Source organism: Nicotiana tabacum, chromosome 20 (assembly GCF_000715075.1).
Source record: "Nicotiana tabacum cultivar K326 chromosome 20, ASM71507v2, whole genome shotgun sequence".
Classification (NCBI taxonomy): Eukaryota; Viridiplantae; Streptophyta; class Magnoliopsida; order Solanales; family Solanaceae; genus Nicotiana; species Nicotiana tabacum.
In genome coordinates this window covers 72563056-72579135 of record NC_134099.1, presented here as the reverse complement: position 1 = coordinate 72579135, position 16080 = coordinate 72563056, and the positions used below count along the sequence as shown (strand labels likewise).

Here is a 16080-nt window from a genome sequence, read left to right as displayed (position 1 = left end):
TTTTTCCAGACCCCCTTTTTACTTTCCAACTTTTTCCTTTTTAAATCCACCCGTCCCTTTCCAATTTTCCTTTTCGTTTTTCAATCCAACCTTTTCCTTTTTTCAAACTCCCCTCCTCCGTTCCTTTTCCTCACTTTTATCTTTTTTTTTTAAAAATCCCCCTTTTCAAAATCTTTTTGCTTTTAAAATTTCCCCTCCCCTTTGCCCTTGTCCCCCGTGCATTTTGTTCCTTGTTTAAAGAAAATGGACCCACGTGTGTAGGGGTCCAAGACATATGTCCCCCATGCGTGGTGGGGTTTCGTCCGTGTTCCCCACGTCTGGTGGGCTCGGATTATTATGGGCCAAGTTCGAAAATTAGGCCTAAAAACGGGTAGTTTGAACCCAAATATTATTCATTTGCCCGGACCCGAGAATAAAAACACGATGTTATTCATTTAGTCCTATGTAAGCAAAATAACTACCAAATAAGACTATTTAAAACAAGACTATTTCTCCCCTTTTTTTAGTATTTTTTCAAGATTAAAATAGCTACAAAGCATAAATAAAACTATTTTTGTCATTTTCATTTTTATATAAAGATAAAATATAAAGTACTATTTTTTTGTATTTTTTCAAGTTTATGAGAAATACATAAGCTAAAATTTATATATATATTTTTTGTAATTTTTCTTTTGCGACGAAATAAAGTAAAATAGTTAAAATAGCTATATTAGACCCAATTTAAATATTCACACTAAAAAAACTATATATATATATATATATATATATATATATATATATATATATATATATATATATATATATATATATATATATATATATACTTTTTTTTTATAATTTTCGAAATTATACAAAGTACAAAAATAAGGTACTATTTTTTCAAATTTATGAGAAATACATAAGATAAAATTTATATATATATTTTTTGTAATTTTTCTTTTGCGATGAAAATAAAGTAAAATAGTCAAAATAGCTAAAATAGCTATATTAGACCTAAATTAAATATTTACGCTAAAAATGTGAAAATTCTCGGGGAGGGTCAAAAATCACGTGCTTACAGATATCTTGTACTTGTGACAGTGGCAGAATGATGACAAGGCTTTCAGTGTAGTTAGTGGGAACTGATGGTGGAGGACGCCCACTAATCCAGGCTTGGTATATTTCGGTTATCCGTCCTTTCAACCTTAAGACATCTTCTTTCAACTCAGATTCTGATTCAATCATTCCCTTAGACGGATCAATAACCCCTGTGTCCAAGTCTTTGCTAGCCATGACTACCTTACTCTTTGACCTTGTATTGTATGGATGAGTTACTTAAGAACCACAAACCAACCACCCTTCTGCTCAATGAAGATAACAAAAAGGAACAAAATGGGGTCATCCTGTTAGTGTTAGGGCATTTAACAGAAGATAATCTCACATTATGTGCAATGCACCTAGTCACAATTATCAGTTCTAGAATGACTTCGAGGGTCACAAGATCACTTGGCACCATCCCAATTTGTTCATTTCAATCTTCTCCTTTCTTTTCTTTTCTGACACTTCTTAGCTTGCTCATTTTCCTTCCTCTTTTTTTTCTTCTAATTATCACTCTTTTCTTTCCTCTCATTTCTCACATCCCATAATTTCACCTCTCTTTATTTCTTTTTTTTTCTTTTAATTTTGATTTTTAAAATAATTCGATCGAACCCTATGTAGATTGCCTACGTATCATGTTCCACATGAATCAGACCAAGCGTAGTTCTAGAAAAGTAATGGATAAATTAATCTAAAAGAAATAAAAATCTTTTTGGATTATTCACTACAACAACTTTTTTTCATTTTCAAATACAAAACAGGAAATATGATAACGAGAGACTCAACTCATCTATACTACGACAAACTCTGATACAAACTAAAAGAATCATTAATACTGGACATGACTATAAAGTACAAGACAACATAAAGAAACAGACTCAAAACATAAAAAATCTCCTTAAGTAACTCCTGGATGCAACGGTCCTGACCAGATGGTCTTGGGGTATCTGTCATACTTAAACTCCGGTAAGTAGATCCACACCTGTATAAGAAAACTAAAACCAAATACAGTTAAGGATTTAGAACACTATGTGAGACAATAACACTCCCTATTGGACACATGCAAGACATGATTGTGCGAAATAGCCTACGTGGCCCAAAGGCGGCTAGAAGTGCAAACTCAGCAAAGGTGACCTCTAAGACATGGAAAAATTACTTTGCAGAAAAGGCCGATTTTGTAGAGATGGCCTATGTGGCCAGAAATTGGCTAAGCATTGTAAATTCAATAGAATGGACCATAAATAGAGAGGACACCTTGTTATGGACTTAGGACTCTAAGACACGGGTTAATTAAACCACTTTTACAAAAATAGCCCTATTTTGCAAGACGGCCTATGTGGCCAAAAGTGGCTAGACATGCAAATTCAAGAAAGACGGACCTTAAAATAAGGAGAAAACTAATTGTGGATTGAAGACTCTCCAAACATAATTAAATAAATCACTTTGCGAAAATAGCCCTATTTTGCAAAACAACCGATGTGGCCAAAAGTGTCTAAAGATGCAAGATTTGGCTACAACCCTCGAAGCCAAGAACCTAAGGCTTACTAAAAAGACCGGACCCTATGTGGGCTGCCTACGTATTCTGCCTTGAAAGATGAGAATCAGGTATGCATAATTCGGGAAGATTGGATACGGGCGAGAAATAAAAAAAAACTGATTTAGAGAAAACATATTTTTTCTTTTTTGTTTAAAAAATGACGGGAAAATGCAAAATCTTTTTGGATTTTCATTTTCATTTTTTTTATTTTTTTTTCTTCGGAAAATGATGGAAAAGTGCAAAATCTTTTTTTTTTTGACTTTTTTGTCTTTTTCTTAAAAAATATGTGAAAGAAAAACATAACTGGGCCCTACTTGCTTTATTTTCACATTTCACCCTCTTTCTCTCTCATTTACACTTAAATATCATTGGTCTGCCAAATGACCCTTTTTACTATTGAAAAATGGAACATGTAGCACATAAGATGCATCACGATGGCCTTTTATTTTTTTGGATATACCTGTCCTAGACGGACCCAACCCTTGTGTTGAAAGTCTACCCGGCCTTGTTGCTGGCCTAGCCTCATTCTATTTGGTATAACTTCTAATAGAAAAATGGTCCACGCGAACGTATGCACCATTTTTTAGAAGACTCAGAAGGGAGGCGTAAGGAAACAGTTTAATACAGTTCAAGTAATATCAAAGCGGTAAATAAACGGCAATTGACACATTAGTTCCACAAAACTACAGTAATATCAACAATAAATAAAGCCAAGTAAAAATCATATTAACAAGCTCGAATTCTTGTACCCTGAACTAGAGATTCTGGGTTCGTTCCCCAGCAGAGTCGCCAGAGCTGTCACACCTCCTTTTTTTCTACCCCGAAAGGGGTATAAGGGAGTTTTTCCAATTTAAGTGATAATCGAAACGGGATTATTTATATTAAATTCAGAGTCGCCACTTGGGATAATTTATGGTGTCCCAAGTCACCGGTTTAGAATCCCGAATCGAAGAGATTTGACTCAGTTATACAGTCTGCGAAACACAGAAATTCGGGTAAGGAATTCTGTTAGCCCGGGAGAAGGTGTTAGGCATTCCCAAATTCCATGATTTTAGCATGGTTGCTTTGATCATACTTTTCTTAATCAAATTGTCTAATTACTTATTTTTGAACCTATGTGTATTTACCTCTTTTAATTAAAAAATTATCTTAAAATAGGTCACGTGCACGTGTACCCATTTGTTTGACGCGTCAAAATCATGTTACGCGAACGTGTCCACAATTAATAACGTTTTGTTATTAAGAAAGTTTGGCCGAAGTTGCGCGAACACAAACCTCAATTTATTTTTAAAATCATAATTATGTCACACGAACATGTACACAATCACGATGATAGATTAAGTCGCGCCTAACGCAAGCTACAAGTATTCATTTTAGAAATCGTAATCATGTCATGTGGATGTGTACATAATCACGATAATAAATTCAAAACGCACCTAAAGGTTCGCCTACCCGGGTATTACTGGCCTAAAATACTCCTAGTGGTTACTAATAAAGCAAAATGAAAAATCATCCAAAAGCTCAAATCGTTACAAATTCATGCTTCACTCAGTTCTTAATTTTCAACTTTTTGAACTTGTTAATTTCTAGGTGAACACAATCAAATTCCGCAAATACTAATGTGTTATTTCTTTAACATATCTTCACAATTATCACTAACACGTAATATTACATATACAATTTTAGCAATTTAAATAAACTTATCCTTTAGAATATCAACAAAATGCAGCAAGACCTTTCAAACATTACACCCATGGGTCTAATTTTGATAAACTAATCAATTTCTAAATACAAGGTCGCAAAATGGCTATTTGTGTAAATCAGTCAACTTCCTTCGGGCACAAACCAAAACCAAACGGCCCTACTATTTATATTCAACTTTAATTACATGAACTTAGTAACAACTCAACATTGATTACACAAATTAAACAAGGAAAACTCAAGGAAAGGATCAGTAGCACACAAACCAAGTTGAACAAAGAAGATATGCCAAAACCAATGGAAAATAAAGAATTCACAACAAAAAATTGCATCACAGATGGGTACCACATAAACTAACTCTTTAAACATTTCCAATCTAACAAAATCTCAACTATCATTATATTTTGATCAACACTACAAATAGGGTAAGAGAGAAATAGAAATGGACCTAAAGACTGAGTTATTCAATTAATTAAAATGTCCAGCAGTTATACGGATGGAAGCAAACCACAACTTCCATCGGAACTCAAATCGGACATGATTCTCGAACAAACGGACCCTGATAGAACCTCGAATCAGCACAAGCAATTTTGAATCCACACACAAACTCAAATGACCTCCATTTTGGAACAAAAATCAAAGGACAACACCTCTGATTTTTGAGACGAAAGTCGGAAAAATGAAAGAAGAAAATAGAATATTTTTTAGGGTTTGTATAAGGGACGGAATCGCGGCTGTGGTTGGGTTTCTAGCCAGATTCGTCGCTGCCACTCGCCGGTGATCAATTCCGGTGAGGCTACAGCTCGAGTGAGGAAGCTGAAGAGAGGCACGACTAAGAGCTGTTGATGGTTTTGTGTGAAGAGGAAATCGATGATGGGGTGGGGCGGATGGTCTTCTCTAGTAAGAGAGTGAGAGATCGAGAGGTGGGGAGCTTGGGGAAGATGGCTGTTGGTCACTGGTGTTATGAGGAGGGGCGGCGGCGATGTTTTGTGAAGTGTGCCACTGGAGAGGATTCTGATGAGTGGTCATTTTTTGCTCAAGAAGAGGAATGGCGGGGGGTCCTTTGGTTAGGTTAGTGCGACTGATTTTTGTGTTAGAGAAGAAGACTGGGGGGGGGGGGTTGTCTGTGTGTTCAACGGCTGATCCAGAGTCCCTAGGTTAGGTGTCTTAGGGTTGCTTTTAAGTCTAAGTCTAGGGTTTTAGGGATATTGAGCTTGGGTTATTATGGGCTAGATCCGAATTGGGCCAAATTCTGGCCAAATTTACCTTTAAAAATGAACCTTTAACTCTACTAACTAAAAAATAGTAATTCCTAAAATAATAACTATAAAATTGTGAAATCATTAAAATAAATTACTAGAATAAAACTAAATACTAAAGTGAAACTAATTTTTGTATTTTCAAATGTTATAATACTATGAATATAAATATACTAATTAACTTTAAACTAAATGAAAAAAATATTTTTTTGTAATTTTTGTTTTTGTGATAGAATAAAGTAAATGAGTCAAAACTATTTAAAATAGCGCTATTATACCTAAACTAAATATTTAAATGCTAAAATATGGAAAATCTTGGGGAGAGTTAAAAACATGTCTATAGGGTCGGTACGACCTCTTAATATAGGCTAGCGACAGTGGCTCTAACGCATTGGGTCAGTACCACCTCTTAATATAGGCTTTATTTTTCCCTCGCTAAAGACTTTTTTGAAATTTTTGTGTTTGCCCGACTCTTCGACGGTTCGATAAGAACCTTGATTGTGAGCCGTTATGTGATAAATGAGCACCTCGAGAGGTTTCGCTAGATGGATAAATCATTTCGAAACCTATTTTTTGGAGCTAAAATGATCGAAGCTCTTTTGCTTATGCCGACGGTAGCCTAATTAACCGGTTCTTTTCGAAGTAACTGAAGGCCTGCGATTTTATAGCGACGATCGGGCATCCCCGAGTTGCGTGAATTTGACCAGAGCCTTGTGACCGTAGTCATTGCGTTTGGCCATAGCCTTTTAGTCCCCGGCTGAAGTAGTTTCGGTGTTTACATCGAGGGTATGCTTTTTTAGAGGTCTTACAAGTTCGAATGTATAGCCTTAACTTTAAGATTGGGATTTATGCCTTTTGTAAGGTCTTTAACATGCCTTACTTGAGGTCTTACAAATTTGGTTACTTGGTACAAGTGTAACTCATGCCTTGTTTGAGGTCTTACAATTTTGGTGTTGCCTTATAGAGGTCTTACACTGTTGATAATGCCTTGTGGAGGTCTTACATTTTCTATTATTTCCATACGAAGGGCTTTCGGGCTCGAGGTTTCCCGCTTAGGGTCCTACGACCTTGAGTTTCCGATTGCTCGATGGGATGATAGTCGACGACAGTCCCCGAGACGTAAAAAGTTTTTTTGTCTCTGGAGCCGTTCTTTGTAAATTTGGTGTTGCCTCATTGAGGGCTTACGAGTTCAAAGTTTCTAACCCGGAGGTCATGTGGCTTCGAGTTTTTGATGCCAGTCCCCAAGTGTTCGAGAGATTTTTTGGCTCTGAAGCCATTTCTCATAAAAGTAGCATACTTATTTGAAGCATGAAGAATTTTTGGTGGTAAAAGATACTCTTTTGATTACTTGGTACAAGTATACATGTTTTCGTCATCAAGGTCTCAATTATTCTATGCGAACACGGTTCATTCTACCGTTTGGCCCAATACATCATTTTCCCATCGAGACCCTTTTTGGCTCATCTTGACTTCTTTGAGAAGGTGCTCTTCCGGGGGGATGCCCTCCAGTGTTCGAGGTTGATTGAAGAGAAGCCTTGAATACATGTTAAGTTCTCCTTAAGTCGTATATAGATGTTGCCTCGTTAAAAACTTTGCCGGTAAAACCCTTCTTAGGAAAAACCCGATCGAAGGAAAAGAGTGCAACGTATGCTTTGAAACCTAAGATCTTCGAGCTGGGCAGCGCTTTGACTATTTTGATTGGACACCTGCACATACGTTAGTGTAATATGTAAATAAAAAGGGAGATGGTTATACCTTAGTGGTGATGGAGCTTTGAGCCTCGATATGCTTCAAACGTTTGCTCCGGGGATGCGGCATGGTCCTTTGCTTGTTTTATTTGGGTTTAGCCGAGAATGTGTCTCGCGATTGCTACTTCACTGTTTGCTTATCCTTTGGCTCCTTCAATGTTGAAGGCATCGATGCCGGTGCCGCGTCGTGCACCGCGAACATCTCTCTGGCTGCGTGCTATTCTCTATACACAGTTTTTATTCCGTCCTCTGTCAAAAACTTCATAATTTGGTGAAGGGTTGATGGTACTGCTCTCATGCAGTGTATCCATGGCCTTCCAAGTAAGGTGTTGTACCTCATGTCTCCTTCGATGACATGGAATTTGACATTTTGAGTTGTGCTGGCCACGTTGACCGGGATGGTGATATCCCCTTTCGTTGTTTCGCTCACCATGTTGAATCCATTGAGGACTCGAGAGGCGGGCATGACCTGGTCGAGCAGTCCGAGCTGCTCCACCACCCTCGACCTGATAATGTTGGCCGAGCTACCTGGATCCACAGACATACGCTTAATTTGAAATGTATTCATAAGAAAAGAAATTACCAAGGCATCGTTATGAGGTTGAGACAGGGTCTCGATGTCCTCGTCGTTGAATGTGAGAGCTTCTTCGGGTATGTAACCCCAAGTTTGCTTCTCCCTGGGGATGGATATTTTTGTTCTTTTGGCAATGGGTTCCTGTGGGATGTCGATCCCTCCAACGATCATGTGGATGACATGTTTCGGCTCATCTGATTCATTTTTCCTATTCGCCTCTCTTTCTTGGAACTGATATTTGTGTCGGTCGCTAAGGAACTCTCGGAGGTGCCCTTTTTTGAGTAGCCGGGCTACTTCTTCTCAGAGTTGTCTGCAATCTTCGGTCCTATGATCGTGTGTGCCGTGAAATTCACACACTAAGTTATGGTTCTTCTGTGACGGGTCTAATAGTACAGGTCTTGGACACCTGGTCTCTCTGATTTTACCGATGGCAGATACGATGTCCGAAACATCAACGTTGAAGTTGTATTCAGACAAACCGGGTGCCTCCGTTGGTCTTGTGTGTCTGTCGAATATAGCTCTGATTGAGAGTCCCCGAGGATTCTGACCTCGATCTGTCCTTCGATCATTTCGGGGTATGTTACGCCTTGGGGCGTTTCTCCTATCTTCGGTGTATTGTTGGTACCTTTCTTTGTTTGGCCTTGGTTCGTTTGCCGGAACCCTGCTAGGATATATTGAGCCAGAGGGGGCTCCTAGTTGGTCGTCCTCGACCTTGATCTTTGATTGGTATCGGTTGTGGACATCTGACCAAGTCACGACAGGATATTCAACCAAATTCTGCTTCAGCTGCTTCAAAGCCACCGAACTTGGTTCGTTCAAACCTTGGGTGAAGGCCTGGACTGCCCAATCATCGGAGACTGGTGGTAATTCCATTCACTCCATTTGAAAGTGAGATACAAACTCCCGAAGCATCTCATTTTCTCTTTGTTTGATTTTGAATACGTCGGATTTCCTTGTAGCCACCTTGATGGCACTGACATGTGCCTTTATGAAAGAATCTGCCAGCATGGCAAATGACTCTATCAAATTCGGAGCTAGGTTGTGATACCACATCATGGCCCCTTTTGAAAGTGTTTCTCTGAACTTTTTTAGCAGGACGAATTCGATCTCGTCATCCCTCAGGTTGTTTCCCTTCACCGTACAAGTGTAAGTAGTAACGTGCGCGTTAGGGTTCGAGGTTCTATTGTACTTCGGAAGTTCGGGCATTCTGAATTTCTTCAGGATGGGTTTTGGAGTGGCATTTTGTGGGAATGGCTTTTGCACGAATTTATTTGAATCTACACCCTTCAGGATCGGGGGTGCGCCCCGAATTTGATCGACCCTTGAATTGTAGGTCTCCAGCTTTTTGTTATTAGCCTCTGTTATCTTTTTTCCCAACTCGATCCTCTTTGTGAGGTCCTCGAGCATCTTCATAATAGCGGGGTTAGCTGCTGACCCGTTGTTGCTCGATCTTTCCGGTACCTGTTCGGCTCGAGGAGCCGTTTTTGGTGCTGCAGTGCTTGGAGTTTTTGTGTGCAATTGCTAGCTGTTGTGCCTACAACATTTCAAAAATGACGTGAAGTCTAACCTCTCGTTCCTCCCAAAATGGGGTTTTCTGAGCCTCTTGTTGGTCTTCTTGGCGTATACTCATGTTTGTGTGGGAGCTTATGTCAACGTGTTGGGCATTGCGCAAGACCACGTCCATGGGAATTAGTTCTGGTGCATCCTCAGGGTTTCGTGGTGGTACACCAATACCTGGAACAACTATACCATTCTCTCCATAGTCCTCAAGACCGTTTTTTTCATGTGCGTTTACTGAGTTAGACCTTGAGTTATGTAGTAAACCAGCAAGAAAACAATCACTATTATTTTTAGCCCCACGGTGGGTGCCAAACTATTTACCTCGAAAATGGTAATTACAATTGGATTTGATTTTGTGGTTCTAAAAATACGTGATTGTTGCTCCCAAACGCACACGCAAGTATACATGGTCGACAAGTAATATAATGATAAGTTGAGTGTCGAACCCACAGAGACTTGTGTAAACTACTCACTAAATCACTAAAATTGTTATTCAATCCAGCTAAAATCAAAGTCCAATAATACGATTATATTATACTACAATTCTAAATAATAACTAAGTTATCAAGCAACGAGTTGATTGTTGTGTATTCAGTAGAGACAAATATTCCAGGGTTGTGATCGATTCACCATTCGTATTGTGTTCTAATTAACTCTCCCTTTTGTATAATTCACTCATGGTTGCTAATTAACCGATAAATGCTCTCATAGCCTTCTCCCGAAGTACTACTCACCTATTCTCAATAGATTAACGCCTATATTCCTATGAAATCAATCTATTAAGAATGCATTAAGATCACGATATTTAATTAAGCACGATGACTAGGTATATTCCTATCCTAACCACAAATCCGCTCCCCCTAAGGGTTAAGATCATGCTCTCTTCAATTCTTCTCTAATCTAAACACGACTTTCCCAAGCATAGCATATATAGTAAATAGAACCTAACTGCTGGCCAGACAATTAAGCAATTAAACACAGAATTGAAGAAACAACCATATATGAGTGAATTATAATCAAGGTCAAGCTAATATAAAACAACAATATTCATGGCTAAATCACAACCCCAGAACAATGAGTGTTTAGCCACTCATGATGTAATCAAACAATTGCATAAGTGTTGAATCAATTGGAAATACTAGAAAAAGATGAAGAAAACTGAGATGTTCTTACTCCTCAATGTTTCTTGCGTGTATTTTTGCTCCAAAGTGCGTCTCTCCCCTCAAAAATAGGTTTAGTCTTGCTTTTATATCAGTTGGGTAGGTCTAGTGCTGAAATAAACTTGTTTCGGGCAAAATAGGACACATTTCACGTCACCAGCACCCAACCCGGTGCCAGGCGCCCTCCACGGCGCTCCATTATTTGTGCATACTGTTTTTGGCGCCACAGGTGGTGCCAGGCACTGCCTGTGGCGCCCAACTGGCCCTTTTTCCCGGTTTCATTCGTTTTAGCTTCAAATCTTTCACGTTTTGCCCCAAATTGCTCCCGAATCATTCCTACAAGTAAAAACACTTCAAATCAATATAATTCATAGCATTTAACATCCCAAATTCACGAAACAAGAGTAAGATATGAGGCGATATACATAAAAATATATATACTTTAAGCTAAATATCAACACCCCACACTTAGTATCTTGCTCGTCCTCGAGCAATAGGACTATCTAATAAACCCCCAACTACGTACAAGTATCAATTATAGAGGAGTACTTTAACCTTTAACTACACACTATACCCTTGACTATGATCAATACCGGCACACAAGCATGACCACACAAAATTTCACATTCTTCCCGTTTAAGCATGCCCAAGTATAACATTTCAATTCAATCAATTCCAACAACCTATTTGTCACCACCCAACCCCAAAAGCCGACTTGCAACCACTAAGCACCCTCAACTCATGCACTTACCCAACAAGAAAGTTTACAACATTACTAATCATTCATGAGATCATGTGCCCTCACCAACAAACCGAAAGTGAATATAAATTGGTCCACACATTCAAATATGCTTTTGAACATAATTTAAGGACATCACACAATTGAACAAAATTCGCTCACTCTCACAAAGAATTCATATGCATCCCGTGGTCGTTCCATAAGCTTGCCCGTAGTGTATATTTCCACTAATTTAAGCTAGCCAAATCTAGGATCAATTAGGACCTTTAGGTTGTAATGTAGGCTAGGGGACGGGTAGGATATATTTAGAAATAGTGATTCACCCTCCTAAGCACTTTAATACACTACATTTACACTTCAAGCACATATTCTTCTCAACCAAATTACTTGCCATATACAACATAGCCCTCTTTTCACTTAAGCACTTCTCTATTTTTTCACTAGCACAACTCAATAAGAATTGGAGGTGTTTTATTTTCTACATACATTCACACTATCATTTTTCTTCTCTTTTCTTTCTATTTGTTTTCACACACTCCATACATTACAGTTCATCGGCTAGTGACTTTTTGATTTCAACTTTAGTGAACCAACGGGCCCTTCCATGGTTCAACTCAAAAGCTACTCCCCAATCTCTAACCTTACTTCTTTTAGCGATTAAGTGCCTTAGGAGGTAAAGTTTCAATCAATATCAAATTAAGAGCAAAATAGGGGTATGTCTTGTATGTGGGTCCCAAAAGAAAGGTCTATAGGCTCAAAGGGGCTAGCAACGGAAAATTTTATTTTTATGTGACAAGCACATCTATGATCAAGCAAGAAAAATGCCTACGTCATCTCCTAGATTAGAACAACTTACAATTTCGCTTCAATTAACACACGGGGCAAGTTCTAGACTACACAGGATAGCACAGAAAATCACAAATCCTCACACACACGTTGCACATGACTCAACCAAGAAAGTTATGTTCAACTCTCAAGTCAAGCAAGCACAATTAAATGAGTAATTTAAGCAACATTGCACTATGCGACATACAAGTCAGACAACTGAGAAAAGGCGTCACAAAATAGGCTATTTACTTTACTTAGGCTTCACAATTCAAATCACATACACGGGAAAACAGAATGTATGTCATAGCCTAATGTGCCAACATCAACCATGCCAGTGAGTATCTCAGAACAACTCAGTTCTTTCCTAAACTACTCCTAAAAAGAAATTAAAAGTGCCCGATTTGAGCTACATCCTTGGAAAAGAACTGGTGCCCAAAGAAAAACCAAGGAATACTACCTAGCTATTCTAAGAAAATAAAATGACATATAAAAAAAATCTTTTTGGTGTTTTTAAATTGTACTTTAATCCCTTAAAAAAATTGTCCAAAAGATCCATCCTTGGGAATAGTCTGAGCTTTTTCAACTTTTTTTTATTTTTTTATTTTTTTTTGAACCTAGACTATGTCTACTACGAGTTATAAAAGAAAGACAATTATACTCCAGAAAGTAGTTTCCCCACCCCACACTTATATTATGCATAGTCCTCGATGCATGATCATAGAGAAATATTAAAACAAGGGTGAGAAATACTCCCTGAGACCCTCTCAGACCTAGCTCGGACATGATCCTCAATATTAAGGGCTGGGATGACCCTACACTTAAGATCAAACATGCTCCTCAATTTCAACTTTGGGTACTCAGACTTCCCCTACTCTGCAAAAATAAAAAAAACAACAACACAAAACACATTAAAAAGAAATAATCAATTGATAAAAGATACACAGGTTGGGTTGCCTCCCAACAAACGCCTTATTTATAGTCGTGGCACGACTCTGCTACTCTGCTCAGGTTGGGCGCTTTCTCTTCTTCTTTCTCCCATGAATTCTAGCCTTTTTGCGCTCTCTCAGAAGGTCTCCCCTTTCATCTCTGGCTCTTTTCTCAATCATCTTTACACGCTCAGCTAGAAACACGACCTCCTTTAACTCAGTTGTCCCATCTTGATCACTATAATTCACATAAGGACTCTGCTTTATCCCCTTTGATTCTACCACAGTAATCATGCACAAGTCCTCATAGTGCTTAGGAAGCTTAAGTGCCTTGTACACATTAAAAGTGACCTCCTCATCGTCAACTTTAATTTTTAACTTCCCTGCTCTCACATCAATAATTGCTCCACCAGTAGCTAAGAATGGTCGCCCCGAAATAATGGGCACTTCCTCATCTACCTCGTAATCAATAACAATAAAATCAGCAGGAAGAATAAACTTTCCCACTCGAACTAACACATCCTCAATAATTCCTTCGAGCATGACTAGTGACCTATCTGCTAGTTGTAAAGTGATTGTTGTAGGTCTAAGCGCCCCCAATATGAGTTGCTTGAACAAAAGGGATGACATCAAATTTATACTGGCCCCTAAATCACACAAGGCTCTACCAACTTCTTGTTTTCCAAGAGACAAAGAAATTGTGAAACTCCCAGGATCCTTCAACTTAGGAGGAAGTTTACTCTAAACTCTGGCACTACACTATTCAGTAAGTGCAATTGTTTCAAACTCTGCATGTCTTCATTTGTTTTCCACAATATCTCTGAGATACCTTGCATACTTAGGCACTTCATGCAAAATTTCCACCAAAGGCAGATTCACGCTTACTTGGCTCAAAATATCTAGGAATTTCTTGTACTTGGCATCATCTTTTTGCTTCTGCAGTCTTTGTGGAAACGGAGGTGGTGGCCTAGTCTCAATTACTGGCTTGGGTCCTTTATCATCTTTCTCATTCCCCTCAACTGGCTTGGGAGCTAATTCTCCTTCCGGATGATCTGTATTATTCTTTTTCTTTGGAACTTCTTCTAGTGCTCTTCCATTTCTCAAGGTAACCACATTGACTTGAGCTTTTGGATTGGGCTCAGTATCACTTGGAAGAGCTCCAGCTGGTCTAGTGGCAAGCTGTCCCATTTGACGCTCCAAATTTCTCACTGTTGTGGCGAGGGCTTGCTGTTCAACCATCACTTTTTTCAACATGTCTTCAAGGTGACTTGAAGGACTCGCTTGTTGTTCAACCTGAGGTGGTCTATATTGTTGTTGAGGTGCTTGAGGCCTGTATTGATTCTGAGTGCCCTGGTTTCCACCCCAAGAGAAGTTTGGGTGGTTCCTCCAGTTGGGATTGTAAGTGTCCCCATATTGATTTGTTTGGCCTCGATTTGTATTACCCACAAAATATACAAACTATGGATTTGCTGGGCATAGATTTCTCATGTGACCCTCTCCACATACTTCACAAAATATTTGAACTTGTTGCACTGGTTGGGCTTGTTGCTTGTTGATACTCAAGTTCATCTGGTTGACTTGATTGGTCAGTGTAGAAATCTGCGTTGATAATGCTGAGACGACATCTAACTCAAGAACCCCTACAGACTTTTGCACTGTGTGTCTGCCTATCTCTCCTTGCCAATCCGGATTGCTCTTGGAGAATTTGTTCAATAATGCATATATCTCGTCAAAGCTTTTCTCCAACACTTGACCCCCTGCTGCAGCATCTACCACGATCTTTGTTTCAGCATGTAGCCCTTCTATGAAAGTGTGAGCTAACACTTCATTCATCTGGTTGTGATGAGGATAGTCTCTGAGTAGCCCCTTGAACCTTTCCCAAGCTGAGTATAAAGATTCTCCCGCTTTCTGTTTGAAGGCCACTATCTCACTTCTGATCTTTGCAGTTTTGCCTGAAGGAAAGAACCTTGCCAGAAATTTCTTGCCAAATCATTCCATGATGTGATGGAGTTAGCTGGTTCTGCCTTTAGCCATCGCTTAGCCTCGCCCAACAGAGAGAATGGAAAAAGTGTGAGCCTCACGTAATCTGGAGTGACCCCGTTAGTGATATAAGTATCACTAATCTCCAAGAAGTTCAGAATATGCTATTGTGGATCCTCGTGTGGAAGACCCATAAATTGCCCGTTTGCATGAAGTAACTGGATCATGCTCTATTTCAGCTCAAAGTGCCCAGTGATCCTGGGCTTCACTATACTGGAGGTGACATTAGCAATGCCGGGCATCGCCACCTCCTGAATAGCCATGGGTTGCTCCTCTGCCATGTCCACAGGAAATTGAACAAGTGCCTGAATATTATTCGTATCCCTTGCTTCCCTCAACCTCCTGTGAAATGTTCTCTTAGGTTCAGGATCAAAGCCTTGAAGTCGGTCCTGGCTTCTGACCCTACGCATTCAATCAAAGTTCCTGAGATCTGAGCAACAATTAAGTAACGTTAGACTAGACTAAATAAATAATTAAAGCAAAAACTAGCAAGTACTTAATATTCAAGTCCCCGGCAACGACGCCAAAAACTTGTTGCTCCCAAACACACATGCAAGTATACGTGGTCGACAAGTAATATAATGATAAGTTGAGTGTCGAACCCCCAGAGACTTGTGTAAACTACTCACTAAATCACTAAAATTGTTATTCAATCTAGCTAAAATCAAAGTCCAATAATACGATTATATTATACTGCAATTCTAAATAATAACTGAGTTATCAAGCAACGAGTTGATTGTTGTGTATTCAGTAAAGACAAATATTCCAGGGTTGTGATCGATTCACCATTCGTATTGTGTTCTAATTAACTCTCCCTTTTGTATAATTCACTCATGGTTGCTAATTAATCGATAAATGCTCTCATAGCCTTCTCCCGAAGTACTACTCACCTATTCTCAATTGATTAACGCCTATATTCCTATGAAATCAA

The 16080-nt window shown here is 38.9% G+C and overlaps 1 non-coding gene across 1 annotated transcript; it reads left to right on the top strand.

Moving 5' to 3' along the window:
• Window positions 1–14943: 14943 nt before the first annotated feature.
• Window positions 14944–15050, top strand: LOC142174978 (small nucleolar RNA R71). Its single transcript, XR_012704175.1, has one exon. It is a non-coding gene; the product is annotated as a small nucleolar RNA R71 (small nucleolar RNA).
• The last annotated feature ends 1030 nt before the right edge of the window (window positions 15051–16080 follow it).